Genomic DNA, 14,739 nt, shown 5'->3' with positions numbered 1-14,739 from the left:
TATAATAGAATGTTATATAAGAAACAATTTTTTTTTACTGGCTATGTGTGATTGGATACACAAGGAATTTGTCATTGGTGCATATGCTCTCAGTGTACGTAAAAGAAAAAGATACATTTGTCAAGAATTGTGAGGTACAATACTTAATGATTGTCATAGGGAACAAATAAGCAATATTAAATATTGTTTTAAAAATATCAATATGATTCACTCTTCAATGGTTGCAAGCATTGTAAACATACAGTAGAATAACTCATGTTAGAAAATTGGATAATTCCAACACTCCGAACTCGAAAAGCAGAATTATTCATTATTATCTCCCAGCATAATAATAATTTATTAGATTTGTATGCCGCCCCTCTCCGAAGATGCATGAATAACCACCCTAAGCATTCTTTTTTTAGTAATAAATAATACCAAAAGTAATAGTTCAAATAGTTATGTGATTTGCTTCCCTGAGTCAAGTAATTTTTATTCATAATGCAGGATAAGTTGTGTTAACTTTTATTCCTTTTTTCATTTTTTAGATATACACCTTAAATCTCTCTAATATGTCAAGACACCCATTTCCAGTAATGGGTGTCTAAAAATATCAGACTGATTTTTCCAGAGATTGGGAGACAATGTCTTAAGAAGCAATAGGCTGCCTTAAAATTTTAGAAATCTTAAGTTACTGATTTTGCCTCTTAAACTCCCAAATGGAGAATTGTGTAGAATTTGGAATTGGTTTTTTTCCATAGCCCATTTTAGTATTGTTATTAAATCACTGGCCAAACCTGCTGCAATCTTTGGACAAGGTAAAAGCTAGAAGAGCAGATCACAAGCTGAAATCTGTCTATTTTGGACATATGAATCTATCCGAAATTAAAATTTTCAGAAGGGAAACTCCTATTTCATTCAGGAAGAAACCTTTACAAATATATGGAAAATTACTTTATTATTCAAAAAAGAGCCTAGTTTTGTCCTAGGCCACGTAGGAACCAGATTTTTAAGGATTTAATGCTTAATCGTGCTGATCATATCATACCAAGAAAAAAACTGGCAGTACAGTACTGTAAAAAAATGTACTGTAGATTTTCGGACCAATATAGTAGAATAACAATTGGAATGTCTTAGCTGCACAGTATTACAGCTGATGTAGCCTGTATCATGGTACACATCCAAAATAGAACGTTAGCAGCTGTTTTCCCCTTTTATTTCTATAACAAATATAATCTCCACTTAATTTTCTTTCCACTAGATTGGTCATCCCTTGTTCTTTCAGTCTTCACTCAAAATGATTTGCTTATTTGACCTATCCTTAAAATTGCTCATTCAGGCTTTTCTAGTATGCTATTTCCTCATATTCATTGGTAATTAGCATGAGGACTCTGTGCAGAGATTGTTTGAAACCTTTTGTTGTATTGGATACCCTAGGATTTTGTTCTATTTAAGATTTTGTATTTTGGTTAAAAGCTATCTTAGGAAAATGAAACCCTTTTAAAGGCCTTTTCTGATTGCCCCTCTTTTTTCCCATTATTCACATGTCAAAATAAAGTGAACACCTGGCCATTAGACATTTCCTGGCATCTTGACAGACCTTCTCAAGGATCCCTTTTAAGTACTTCATATAAATTAGTGGATATTTTGTTCACTTTGTAGCAGCACCATTTATACTTTCAGCAACAGGTGCAACCTAAATGCTCCAGTCAATAGCTTTCTGTTGCTACAGCTAGCATGCAGAACAGCTGATAGAACTACAGTGATATTGTAGCTAGAGCTATCCTAGGGATGTGAGCAGTCATCTGAAATCTTCTGTTATTCTGTTTCATCACATAGAGATGCTTTCAAAATTCTCCTCATTCCAAATTTCTCCTCAGATTTCATTGTTCCAAAGACTGTTAAAAATACATTATTGCTCCTGATTCATTTTCTCATTTTATATAGAAAGCTGTAGTTTACTAAAAGTTTCAACTGTGATCTATACCCATAACCTTTAAAATGTGTGGATACTAATAGAACAATGGCAACAAAGGGCAGCTAATTATTAAAACATGTTGCTTTATTGGACTGCTGCGTAGGAGATTTTGCAAAGCCAAACTAAAAACGAAGGTAAGCCAAATGTATTTTGTCAGGAAAAACAAAGTACAGTATTGGCTCAGTCACATGACAGCAAACTGGACAATTATTTTTTTACACAAACATTTTCCTGGGAAAACCACACTTGTCAGCTTAGTAATCTAAACAATAGAAGTTCATCTTTAGGTGTGCTGCCTCACTCAGAACTAGACTAAAACTTTGTCTCATATCAGGATTACTTCTACATTTTATTTTCACAATTTGCAAATAGTGTGCATACAAGAATTCTTATACCTGACTTCATGCATTTCTCTGATGATAAAACAGGCTGTAAATTTGGATTTCCAAAAAGCTAAGAGAAAAAATGATAGAACATTGACAAAAATAATGTTTTTATTTATTAAACTCAGAATAGGCTTGATGCCTTCCAACAAAGCCAATTAGCTATATTTACCAATATAAAATTTTTAATGTTATTCAGAATATAGACAAAAACACTTTTTAAAACTCTGAGCTATGGTCATTTTTTTAATGATTGTAAATGGACCTGAGGATGCCTTGAAGGTGCAAATGGCCTCTTTTTAGTAGCCTAGTCAAATTTGTCCTGTCTCACAAACCAGTTCTTACTCTAGGGTGAAGGGGAGAAAAATATGGTTTGCTCCATCAGGCATGTACTGATCAAATTATTGTCAATGTCACCCCAGAAGGGGAAAAAAGCCATACAAACATGTTTCATTTATTCATGTTTAAAGCAATAAAAGCAAACCTAAATTTAATATTTATTCTGGCATGGTTGCTGCAAACAATTTTAACTTCACAGCAACTGTATTAAGGACTGAAACAATCTCCCTAATCATAATCAAACATTCTCTCTTGTCTTCAACTTAATGTTTTCCATGTATGTTGTACCATAACTCTCAACATAATTCTATTTGAAGAGGATGGTCTTGTAATCAGAAATGAACACAGAGAAGGAATGCAAAGTCAGCTAGAAAAACATGAACTAATACCAGGAAGGGAAGAAGATAGAGAGAAAGAAACTTAAATGACTCTCCTTGGGAGGAAAGGGAAAACTTCAGGGATTCAAGATGTTGTTATTATTATGTTGTTGTTAGTAGTTGTTGTTGTTAGATGTTGTTCTGCTATTTTTTGTGCAGACCATTTTTCTGACTTGGCTTAGCTTGAAGGCTGACATCTAGAGAATGAAGGCTGATTTATTTTTCTTCGTTAATTCCAAAAAATTCATCCAAAAAGGATGAAAATACAATTTGCAAATGTGTGCACAGATATACAGTATGTGAAATATAATCTTGCAAGGTCAATCAAATATTAATCAAATGAAACAAACAGGAAATAATATTTCAACTATATAATTATTATGTGGAATGCAGATGAATTTTATTTTCCAGAAAAAAAGCTTCTAGACTTCAGAACCACAGAACCAGATATATTTTGAGTTTTCACTCATTGCTTGAAAGACATAAATATCAACAGTTGTTGGAAACATGTCAAGGGCATATAGATAATAATCCATTCCCTGAATATTTTAGATACTATTCCTCATTCCCTTTAAGGTAGATGTGATACTTTGTGTAGATAAGATAGTTTTTGTACTTGTTTAATACTTTTAAGTAATCATTTTCTATGTACAACGATATATTTCAAAATATATTTTAAAAAGATGACAAAAGGGAGTTGACAAAAAATGGAAACATCTTGAAAAATCATCAAAATATTTTTTAATATGGTGTTGGCCCACCTTTTGCGGCAAATACAGCCTCAATTCTCTGAGGTATTGATTCATACAAATTGTGAATTGTTCCCAAAGGAATTTTAACCCATTCTTCAGTTAAACAGTTCTTGAACCATAGGATGAATTTGGTCAGCCAAAATTCCTAAATAGTGATGGCTGTTAATGCTTCCATGAAGAATTGGCCCAGCGGATTTCCAAGAAATAGCACCCAAGATCATCACTGAACCCCCACCATGTTTGACAGTTGGGAGAAGGCAGTCTGGGTGAAATGATTCTATTGGCTGTCTCCAGACGTAAACACGGCTGGAGGTCAGAAAAATGGTAAACGATGATTAGTCAGAGAAAATCACATTTTGCCACTGCTTGAGGGACCATTTCTGGTGGTTTCTACACCACTCTAAACACTTTGAAACATTTGTCTTTGAGAGCAGAGGTTTTTTAATTGCAGCTCTTCCATGGAATCCAGATTTGTGAAGCTCCCTTCGAACAGTTTTTGTGGAAACTGGGTTCTGTATGTGTCTATTGAGCTCTGCAGTGATTTTAGGAGCTGTGGTCTTGCGATCCACTCTAACAATTGGCTTTAGAGTCCGACAGTCTCTCTCAGACAACTTCAACTTTCGACCAGACCTGTGCTTGGCTGAGGATGTTTTCCCTTCTCTTTCAAAAGCAGTCATTACTTTTGAGACATTACCTCTTGAAAAGCCAAACATTCGAGCACTTTCTGTTACACTAGTGCCTGCCATTCGAGCACCAACAATTTGGCCTCTTTGAAAGTCTGAGAGGTCTGCCATTTCTAGAAGGTTATAACCAATTTCCTTAAATTTCTGTAAAAAAAAGGTACTTTAAAAAAACATATCAAATAAGAGAATTAAAAAAACAACATTAAAATATGTCAAGTTTTGATTGATTTGAACATGTTCAAACATTATGATGCCAAAAAATCAAGTCTTTCCATTTTTTTGTCCAACCCTGTATATCACAGTAAAATGTCTTGAATTTCTGATGCCTGATGCATCAGAAGTTAATAGGTTAACTTCCCCCCCCCTTCAATAATAGAAAGCTAATAGGTTAACTTTTTTCCCCTTGTATAATAGAAACATAGAAACATAGAAGATTGACTGCAGAAAAAGACCTCATGGTCCATCTAGTCTGCCCTTATACTATTTCCTGTATTTTATCTTAGGATGGATATATGGTTATCCCAGGCATGTTTAAATTCAGTTACTGTGGATTTAGCAACCATGTCTGCTGGAAGTTTGTTCCAAGCATCTACTACTCTTTCAATATAATATTTTCTCACGTTACTTATGACCTTTTCCCCAACTAACGTCAGATTGTGTCCCCTTGTTCTTGTATTCACTTTCCTATTAAAAACACTTCCCTCCTGGACCTTATTTAACCATTTATCATATTTAAATGTTTCGATCATGTCCCCCCTTTTCCTTCTGTCCTTCAGACAGAAGTCTTTCCTTTTTTTAAAAAAAATAGTTTTTATTGAAATATATACTTTAAAAGCAAAACATATAAACAGTTAAGACAAACAATTGTACATACACACATAAAAAAAAGAAAAAAGAAAAATACTCAATAAAATTATTCACATCCATTAAACATTAAGTCTTTCCTGATAAGTTTTATGTTTAAGACCTTCCACCATTTTTTGTAGCCCGTCTTTGGACCCGTTCAATTTTATCAATATCTTTTTGTAGGTGAGGTCTCCAGAACTAAACACAGTATTCCAAATGTAGTCTCACCAGCACTCCATACAGCGGGATCACAATCTCCCTCTTCCTGCTTATATAATATAAATTATAATATAAATTTATAATATAAAGTACAAGAATAAAAATCAGAAGACGGTCCAATTCCTCAAAGAATTGCTGCTCACTACAGAATAAAATGTCTATCTAGACTTGCTTCCTGACTGGAAGGCCAACAACTAGGGTAAGGACACAGTCAGAAAAGACAATTAACTATTGAGACCTGCAGATAATTTTGATATGCCTCTGCAATGAAACACCCAGTCCCAGCCAATGCAGGGATGGAACAGAATTAACAACTAATAGGAAAAAGTGGCTGGAAGAAAGTGAAATAAGCCATTTTAAGGTCACAAATGACTACATTATTATTTTTCCTGTGGTGAACCAGCAATTTTCATGCTGTCTGCAGTTTAGAAATATTATATTAGTCAGTGAAGATTTCACTAGATTTTCAGCAATGCTTGTAATGTGACAAATGCAAGCATGCTGAATATGATCCCTTACAGTATTGTTTGAGTCTATGGAAAATCTGTATATAATAATGCTCCTTTCCCAGAATTATTCGGGGGGGAAACCCAAACACATTTAATCAACATATTCATTTTGAAAAATACGTTTCCTATGTCTATGAAGAAAAGATGATGATAAAGTGATGGGAAATGGTTGATGGGGATTGCAGAGGTGGCCAAATTGACTTATTTGATCAGAGAAAGAAAAACATCTACCTGAGTGTCTGACTGGAAACACCATACAAACTTTTTGCATGAAACAGAAAAATGCAGTTATGATTTGGGTTTTGATGATTAGAAAGAAAACTGAATAATAGAATTGAGGGGTTCTCTTCATAATCACAAAGTGAGAGATTATTTATAATCATAATTGCAATGGTTGCTGCAGGGGAAATGTAAAGTTTGTTCCTTCTATTTTTAAAAATCTTTTCTGTTTTTCTTCATTTTCTTTCAGTATTAGTTCAAATTAGTCTTACGTTTTTTAAACATGTATGTTTATATACATATTTGTGTGGGAATGTATATGTACTGTATATCTTTATCTCTAGGCATCATGATCAGCTCCTTCCTGACATACTTTTGAGAGAAATAGGGGGATGTAATTCCAGATCCCGAGTCCTGCTGGTTGGGGCAATCTTTAGTGAGAGAAGACCATTTCTTGTTAAGTAGCCATAATTGACAGTAGGACAAAATTTGAAGACATTTATCATGGCAAAACATACAAAACACCATTTGTGAAGAAAAAACCCTCTCCGTCTGCAAAGCAAGATTTACACATTCATGGTTAAAAAAAGAAAAGAAATAGGAAATATTAGGAGCTTTCCATGGTGCTGAAACTGTGCTCAAAAGTTATTATGGTATAATACTAGCTACTTTTTCCTTGCACTTTGACTGATACTTCTCAGGTCTGTCTGGACGCTGCTTACAATCTCAATTTCTTGGATTTTTGCCTAAATAATGCAGTCTGACAATGTTTGATCAACATTTTGTTAAAAATGCATTGCAACATTTTAGTCAGCATAACTCAAGTGCATCCTTGGGTCTGGAGGGAACTACATTTACATACATTTTGCTGCCCTCACACCTTTCATAATTTAGAACTGTGGCTGAGCAAAGTTTCTGCCCTCTGAAATATGTTTTGAAATATAATGGAGTATAGTTTCCACACATTTCATGAATACTTTTCCATCCCTTTTCCTCCTCACAATATTACCTACTGGTGGGAAAACCAACTACCAATACTTCTCTGATAAAGGCTTGCTGTTATTATTTTATCTACTTATTTATTAGATTTAATTTAATTATTTACCAGCTGGTTCTTTTGACAGGGCTATTGATCTCCTGGGAAAACAAATACCCCTATGAAATTATTTCCTGATTGATGCCAGCTTGAGATCATCTGGATTACTACCTAGTGCCTGGAGATCCTGTTAGATAAATAGAAGATCAATATGTCTGTGTCAAATTGTCTCCTCCAATTTCAGCTGGACCTATTGTTGTGTCTTGCTATATTATTTCTCATCTTTAAAATACAAGAAAAAGTGTGAAATCCAACCTATAGACATGACCTGTATTCTGATGACTTCAAAAACGTTAAGGAGGGATACCCATGCTATATAAGGAAGAGTATCTGTGATGATGAGAATCTTAAGAGCAAGAAGCTGGAATATGCAGTAGAATAGAAAAAATGATCTTATATAAGCTAGTTCTTTCATCATACAAAATTGGCTTGTAGGATTCTTAGTCTGATGTTAGAACCTACAATCTAAATTATGTATCCTGACTTCCAGAGCTTATCAATGTACTCTTATCACAATTCTCTGGAATAATATCCTCCAGTTGAATTCATTTTCACCTCCCATAATTCTTAGCCAGCAAGGCAATAACACCTTTGATATTATGGGAAGTTAAGTTTAATATAACAGAATACACCAGACTGGGGAAACTATATAAATTATAACAAGGTTTTCATTATACCTTTTATTATGGGGAAAGGGGAACTGTATTGCAGAGCTCAGGTGCTATAATAGCTTTAATGGCTATTTCAAATTTTCAAAAGTGAAGAAATTTCAACAAATGTCAATCTTATCGCCACCAATTGTTTGGTTAGATCACTACCACAGCCATCAGCAAAAATGTGGCTCTAACAATCAAGACACTGCCTATCTTTGAGAGAATACAACTGCACTCAAACGATCCACTTCAAAGTGGATTATGTCAATGGGATTTCTTCCTTCTAACTGCAGCTTCCTTTATTGTTCCCTACCTATAGATAGAACTCTTGTCAAACTCAAACAGACTCCAAACTCCATTAAATATACATTTTGAGAACTCCTACAGAAGCTGTGTTAGCTCTTTTCCTCCCAGATAAGCTATTTAAACATTAATGTCTTTTGCTCCTCTGGAATGCCCTCCCTCCCTCCTGTGAATCTGGATTATATTTCATTTTTATTTATTTATTTATTTATTTATTGGATTTGTATGCCGCCCCTCTCCGGAGACTCGGGGCGGCTAACAGCAATAATAAAACAGCATATAATAATAATCAAATACTAAAAAACAGTTAAAAAACCCATTATTAAAAAAACCAAACATACATACAGACATACCATGCATAAAATTGTAAAGGCCTAGGGGGAAAGAGTATCTCAATTCCCCCATGCCTGGCAGCAGAGGTGGGTTTTAAGCAGCTTACAATAGGTAAGGAGGGTGGGGGCAATTCTAATCTCTGGGGGGAGTTGGTTCCAGAGGGCCGGGGCCACCACAGAGAAGGCTCTTCCCCTGGGTCATAGGTTTACTTCAGAGGTGGCATCCTCCCAGTTCGGAGTGGATCACCCAAACTGAGAGCAACCCACTGGTCACATCACGGAGCCGGTTCAGTTGATGCCAGTCCATGGATGCCACCATCTTTTGGGTGGGGGTAGGGGGAGATTTTTTAAAAAATTCTTCTGTGCACATGCAGAAGCCAGGTTTCTGGCACTGCACATGCACCACCATCTTGTTTTTGGCTTTTAAAAAATATATTGGAATTTTTGCATGTGCAGATACAAAGCATGAGGCATGGGAGGAAGTAAACTGGTGGTAAGGTAAGTTAGAACCTACCCCTGGTTTACTTTCATTATACTCTCTCTTGTTTATGAAGTCCAGCAGTGGGTTGCTCCCGGTTCAGACCAGTTCTAAGAACTGGTAGGGCCGGTGGTAGGAATCTTTGCCCACTCCAGAGATGGGTTCCTCCCAGGTCACACTGGCTCTGTAGAACCGGTAGCAAACCACTGGTGACATCACAGAGCCGGTTCTGTTGGTGCCGGTCTGCTAACGCTGCCATCTCTTTTTTTGGAAATTCTTTATTTTAGATTTTTTTAAAAAAAAATGCTGTTCTTTTTTCTTCTGCACATGTGCAGAAGACAGGTTTCTGGCACTGTGCATGCTTCACAATCTTGTTTTTGGCTTTTTTGGGGAATCTTTTGCAAACTTTCAGCACTATACATGCACAAACATGCAAAGCGTGCACACACCCATAAGGTGTAGCCATGCAACGTGGCAGGAAGCAAGAATCTACCTCTGGGCGACCCACTTGGGATGCTTCCATGCATGTGTAGAAGTGTCACACGTGCACGTCCAAACTAGTTGTAAAGGGTTTTAGAACCCAGTACTGATGCAGCCCCAATGTTCTTGTTATACTGGTTCCCATATATCATATTAAAGATATAGTTGGATTTCTTGCTAGGTCTATCAGGGTTCCTAAATTGTTTATTCTCTTCTTCCTATAAGTCCGATCCATTCTTTCTTCCTGGTTTACCTTTGACAAAGTCTTTATCTTTCAGAGAGACCATGCAGCTGGCACTAACTTGTCAATGCCTCTTCATCATATCTGTTTACTATCAGTCAAGCTGCCAAGATGTATGCCATCCAGCATTAACATAACTAAGATATCAAATCCAGGAAGGGATATGCAGTTAAAGAGCAAATTTCATTTTGCTGGCTGCTATTTTGTAAGGGTCAAAAGCCTAAAGTGGAAATAAAATTACTATTAATTAAAAAAAAACCTGGAGATTCTCATGGCATATACAGTATATATATCTCCGTAGTACGTCCCAACAGTAGGTTTTTAAAAAAAATCTTCTCCTAAGTAACAGCTGTCTTTGACTGTTTCCTAACAGTAAGGATAAAACCATTGAAATGTGAAAGTAGTATGCAGTGGGAGGTATAAAGTATCTCTGTCAGCATTAACAATATGTATATGCAGGGGTAGGGTGCTAGCCGGAATGCTAAATTGGGCTCGCTGCTTTGGCTCGTAAGTGCTAGCGGGGCCAGTGCGATTTTGCTTCTGTACCTGTGTAAGTAGCAAAATTATGCATGGAGCCACAGGTACACCCATGTTTCAGTGAGGTATTTTTGCTTCTGTGCATGCTGAAACATGGGCATACCTGCGACTCCGAGTGTGATTTTGTTACTTACGCAGGTGCAGAAGCAAAATCGTGCTGGCCCCGCTAGCACTCACGAGCCACGGCAGTGAGCCCAATTTAGCGTTCTGGCTAGCAGCCCATCCCTGTGTATATGTATATATGTGTGCATATTTGTGTGTATGTGTGTGTGTGCATATATATATATATATCAATACACCAGGGTGATTCGACACAAAAACATGTAACCCTTCCCTGGTGCAGAGCTGAAGGGATTGGATACGGTAGCCTAGAGGTTAATTCTCTGCCTTACAAGGCAAAGGTTGCAGGTTCAAGTCCCAGTGAGGGTATGGCTAGCTGATGAGGCCAAAATAAGGCCAAAATAGATCTACCCTAGTCTCCCTTAATTTTCAAATTCAGCAAAAAACATGTGACACATATAGATAGAATTGTCGGCTATCAATAAAATTAACTGCCTTGGAAATGGTCCTGGGTTGGGCCGAGAGGCAAAAAAGGAGCTGTGATGTTCCTTCAATACACCAGGGTGATTCGACACAAAAGTATGTAACCCTTCCCTGGTGCAGAGCTGAAGGGATTGGATAACTGTAGCCTAGAGGTTAATTCTCTGCCTTACAAGGCAAAGGTTGCAGGTTCAAGTCCCAGTGAGGGTATGGCTAGCTGATGAGGCCAAAATAAGGCCGAAATATATTTTTATATTTACTCTCTCTATATATAAACTATATTCAAAGCAGCACAAAGCTAACAACTTTATCCCGAACTCAGAACAATATGTATATGTATGTGTGTATGAATGAATGAATTTCTCTATAAGAAGACTGATGTACATTTTATGATGTAATAACTCAACAGATTTTTTAAAAAAATAACTACACATATATTTTTCTTCTCCAATTCAATAATAACAAACAATTCATTATTTTGAACTGTGGATCACTTTGGCAAGACCACAAGATTTAATCTTACTTCCTTAGTGGGTAAGATGATGTTATGTTACCATAAAAGATGGGCAAACACTAGTCCTTCTATATAATGTGCAATATGTTAGCAATACAGACTAAATACCTGCTTGATATGTTTGAAAGATTGATCTTCTCTCTTTAAGAATTAATCTGATGAACACAAACTTTCAAAAGGAAGGCTCAAATGTGTCCAGCTAAAATTCAGTAGTAAATTCAGGGTATTGCATGGAAGTACTGTCAGTATTGATTTCTATTAAGAACCATTTGCCTTTGGCAATTTAGATTAACAAACAAGTACATACAGTGGCACCTCTACTTAAGAACTTAATTCATTCCGTGACAGGTTCTTAAGTAGAAAAGTTTGTAAGTAGAAGGAACTTTTCCCATAGGAATCAATGTAAAAGCAAATAATGCATGCAAACTCATTAGGAAAGAAATAAAAGCTAGAAATTTGGGTGGGAGGAGGAGGAGGAGGAAGAGGAAGAAGAAGAGGAGGAGGACAGTTGCTGCCCAGAGCGAAGGGAGCGTTTCTTTTGTTTGGGCACTGGCAGAGGTTTATCCCTCTCCAAGTGCCCAGAGAAAGGAAAATGCTTTGTTCGCTCTGGACTGCCAAAGCCTCCTTAAGCACCACCAAAAGGCTCCTCTGGCAGCTCAGAAAAGCCCGAGATGGCTGGGATTAAAGGGGGAATGGAAGAAAACTGGCCAGGCCTTCGTGCTGCTCTCAAATTTCCTGGGAAACTTTTCCAGGCTCGGGTTCTTAAATAGAAAATGGTTCTTAAGAAGAGGCAAAAAATCGTGAACACCTGGTTTTTATCTAGAAAATTTCTTAAGTAGAGGTGTTCTTAAGTAGAGGTACCACTGTATAACCAGAAGAGATTTCTGCTTTTAATAAGCCCTCCCCTTCCTCTCTTCCTTCCACCCTCTTTCCATTCACACAAAAATCTAGGTACTGTATTTGCAAGTTACCATATTCAATTACTTTGAACAACATTTGTCAACATAAGGCAAATTGGGAGTTTGCCAACAGAAGTTTAGGATACAGAAAGATGTTTAACTAGGTACATTTTTCCCAAACTTCTTTAAATGAAAACTTGAATATAATATGTTTGACTGCTGGAACATTTTCTTGTCTCTATTTAGTTAAGATTTAACTCAAAACAAGGTTAACCTTTGTTATTTTTTAAGCAATCCTCTACATCCCAGCTTGTCCTCTTTTCTCCCTTCTCTCTTCAAATCAATTTTTTGTCAATTTGAAAGGAGCAGCTGTGGGATGTATTTTTAGCTGTTAATTCAGGCACTCAATTAAAAGGATTTGCTGCAACAAGAATGGTGAGGTCTTTGGAGACCTGGATAGAATGACCTAATCTTAAAGATGTCTTCCAGTTGCAAGGAAGGAAATAGTGGCTAGATTAGAAGCTGTATGATAAGGAGGAATGCTCTAAAAACATTTTCTTTATTTAATCAGAATTTGGCTGGATGATAAATAGAAAGCAACATGGACATAATGCATGTGTTTGGACTGGCATTCTTTTATAAGAAGATATCCTGTAATAGCCTTCACAATTTGAAGTTTTCAAAATCAAGGGTTAAAAGGAATCTTTACTCTTAGTTTGCAACTTGTTTCTCATTAAAGTAGATCAGTCTAAAACTGGAGCGTCATAAATAGGGACTTTTTACGACCCTGTAGTCCTTACTCAGGGTAGGGCAACTTGAAGGAGCTGAGCATTTACTAGCTGTTTACAATTGCTTAATGGGATTAGGCAAAATATGCTAATTTGCACCAAAGCTAACTCAGTGACCTAGCAGATCCCTGTGTGTTCCAAACAATGCTATTAATCCAGACTTTTGAGCTACAAACAGATTTTGTATGCAATTTTTGCCAATAAAAATAGATCAGTGAACATTGCTAGATTGGCAAGTACAAGAGAAAATAAAAGCAAATACAATGATACCTTGTCTTACGAACTTAATTGGTTCCAGAATGAGGTTTGTAAGGTGAAAAATTCATAAGACAAAACAATGTTTCCCATAAGAATCAATGGAAAACGATTAATGCGTGCAAGCCCAAAACTCACCCCTTTTGTCAGCCGAAGCACCCGTTTTTGCGCTGCTGGGATTCCCCTGAAGCTCCCCTCCATGGGAAACCCCACCTCTGGACTTCCATGTTTTTACAATGCTGCGATTCCGTTGAGGCTCTCCTCGCTGGAAACCCCCGCCTCCGGACTTCCATTGTCAGCGAAGCATCCGTTTTTTGTGCTGCTGGGATTCCCCTGTTGGGATTCCCCTGTTGGGATTCCCCTGCAGCATCGCAAAAACATGGAAGTCTGGAGGTGGGGTTTCTCATGGAGGGGAGCCTCAGGGGAATCCCACCATTGCAAAAATGGGCGCTTCGGGTGGCAATGGAAGTCCAGAGGTGGGGTTTCCCAGTGAGGGAAGCCTCAGTGAAATTGCAGCATTTGTGATGCTGCAATTTTGTTGAGGATTCCCTTGCTGCGAAACCCCATCTCCGGACTTCCGTTGCCAGCCGAAGCACCTGTTTTCGCACTGGTGTGATTCCCCTGCTGGGACTCCCCTGCAGCATCGCAAAATCCGGAGGTGGGGTTTCCCATGGAGGGGAGCCTCAGGGGAATCTCACCAGCGTGTGTAGGGGTGCCTGTTTTTGCACTGGTGGGATTCCCCTGCTGCGATTCCCCAGCAGCATCACAAAATCCAGAGGTGGGGTTTCCCATGGAGGGGAGCCTCAGGGGAATCCCACCAGTGTGAAAAGGGGCGCTTCGGCTGGCAACGGAAGTCCAGAGGCGGGGCATCCCAGTGGCGGCGGCGGGTTCGTAAGATGAAAATAGTTCAGAAGAAGAGGCAAAAAAAATCTTAAACCCCAGGTTCATATCTCAAAAGGTTCATATGACGAGGGATTCGTAAGACGAGGTGTCACTGTACATCATGTCAACATGCAGACTGAATAAGAAAAGGGATAGAAAGCAGTTGGTTCAAAGAATAAGTGTATGACATATTAATATATACTGGTTCTGTTCATCAGGTTGTTGATGGGTCACCTTAGAGAAATATTAAATTAGATAGTTTAGTTTTTGGAAGACAGGAAATATATTCAGCAGTACTTCACTGAAAGTCACAAAATGTTTTCTTCACATGCAAATATACATACATTTTGACTCATTCTCTATTTGAAGCAATAGAGTAAAGAAGTACCAAGTCTTCTCATAAGGTAGATTGGATCTTCAGTTTGAATTATGGCAAGGAGCTTAAAAATGTTGACCC

The 14,739-nt window shown here is 37.4% G+C and overlaps 1 protein-coding gene across 1 annotated transcript in view; it reads right to left on the bottom strand.

Moving 5' to 3' along the window:
• Positions 1–14,739, bottom strand: part of ZNF385C (zinc finger protein 385C) — a 284,959-nt gene that overhangs the window by 24,442 nt on the left and 245,778 nt on the right. The window lies entirely within an intron of this gene.

This window comes from Erythrolamprus reginae, chromosome Z (genome assembly GCF_031021105.1).
Source record: "Erythrolamprus reginae isolate rEryReg1 chromosome Z, rEryReg1.hap1, whole genome shotgun sequence".
In the NCBI taxonomy this organism is placed as follows: Eukaryota; Metazoa; Chordata; class Lepidosauria; order Squamata; family Dipsadidae; genus Erythrolamprus; species Erythrolamprus reginae.
This window is presented reverse-complemented; position numbering and strand designations above follow the sequence as displayed.